Source organism: Brachyhypopomus gauderio, chromosome 8, assembly GCF_052324685.1.
Source record: "Brachyhypopomus gauderio isolate BG-103 chromosome 8, BGAUD_0.2, whole genome shotgun sequence".
Classification (NCBI taxonomy): Eukaryota; Metazoa; Chordata; class Actinopteri; order Gymnotiformes; family Hypopomidae; genus Brachyhypopomus; species Brachyhypopomus gauderio.
This window is the reverse complement of record NC_135218.1, coordinates 2,859,714-2,861,514: the sequence shown is the minus strand read 5'-3', so window position 1 is coordinate 2,861,514 and position 1,801 is coordinate 2,859,714.

The following is a 1,801-nucleotide window of genomic DNA, read 5'->3' as shown; positions in this document are numbered from 1 at the left end:
TCCAGTTATAGTTCTAATTCCAGGTCGAGAAGTCACAATCCCTCCAATGTAGATGTTGAGCCTCAGGGAGGAGTCAGCCTGTCCACTGGCAGTAATGGCACATCCATCCACAACACTGGTACATCCATTGGCAACCAGTTGAAGCATGTAACCAGGATACAAAATACAGGTTAAGTATGTAAACATCCGTTTAAACAACCATATATATAGTAGGGCTGCGAATCTTTGGGAATCCCACGATTCGATTCAGAATCGATTCTTGGGGTCACGATTAATTTTTTTCCCGATTCTTTCAGATCCCAACAATCCGATTCAAAAACGATTCTCAATTCAAAACTAGCTACTTTGGTCTGCTGGCATAAAAGCAGAGTACATTTATAAAGATATTATACATTACCGTTCAAAAGTTTGGGGTCACCTAGACAATTTTGTGTTTTCCCTGAAATCTCATACTTTTATTTATCAAATGAGTTGCAAAATGAATAGAAATATAGTCCAGACATTGACAAGGTAGAAATAATGTTTTTTTTTTATTTGAAATAATTTTCTACTTTAAACTTTGCTTTCATCAAAGAATGCTCCCTTAGCAGCAATTACAGCATTGCAGACCTTTGGCATTCTAGCTGTTAATTTGCTGAGGTAATCTGGAGAAATTTCACCCCATGCTTCCAGAAGCCGCTCCCACAAGTTTGATTGGGTTAATGGGCACTTTTTTCATACCATACGGTCAAGCTGCTCCTACAACAGCTCAATGGGGTTGAGATCTGGTGACTGCGCTGGCCACTCCATTACCAATAAAACACCAGCTGCCTGCTTCTTCTCTAAATAGTTTGTGCATAATTTGGAGGTGTGCTTTGGGTCATTGTCCTATTGCAGGATGAAATTGGCTCCAATCAAGCGCTGTCCACAGGGTAAGGCATGGTGTTGCAAAATGGAGTGATAGCCTTCCTTATTCAAAATCCCTTTTACCTTGTTCAAATCTCCCACATTACCAGCACCAAAGCAACCCCAGACCATCACATTACCTCCACCATGTTTGACAGATGGTGTCAGGCACTCTTCCAGCATCTTTTCAGTTGTTCTGCGTCTCACAAATGTTTGTCTGTGTGATCCAAACACCTCAAACTTTGATTCATCTGTCCATAACACTTTTTTCCAATCTTCCTCTGTCCAATGTCTGTGTTCTTTTGCCCATATTAATCTTTTTCTTTTATTAGCCAGATAAGGCTTTTTCTTTGTCACTCTGCCCTGAAGGCCAGCATCCCGGAGTCGCCTCTTCACTGTAGACGTTGACACTGGCGTTTTGCGGGTACTATTTAATGAAGCTGCCAGTTGAGGACCTGTGAGGCGCCGATTTCTCAAACTGGAGACTCTAATGTACTTGTCTTCTTGCTCAGTTGTGCAGCGGGGCCTTCCACTTCTCCTTCACTCTGCCCTGAAGGCCAGCATCCCGGAGTCGCCTCTTCACTGTAGACGTTGACACTGGCGTTTTGCGGGTACTATTTAATGAAGCTGCCAGTTGAGGACCTGTGAGGCGCCGATTTCTCAAACTGGAGACTCTAATGTACTTGTCTTCTTGCTCAGTTGTGCAGCGGGGCCTTCCACTTCTCCTTCTACTCTGGTTAGAGCCTGTCTGTGCTCTCCTCTGAAGGGAGTAGTACACACCATTGTAGGAAATCTTCAGTTTCTTGGCAATGTCTCGCATGGAATAGACTTCATTTCTCAGAACAAGAATAGACTGTCGATTTTCAATTGAAAGTTGTTTTTTTCTGGCCATTTTGTGAGTTTAATCGAACCAACA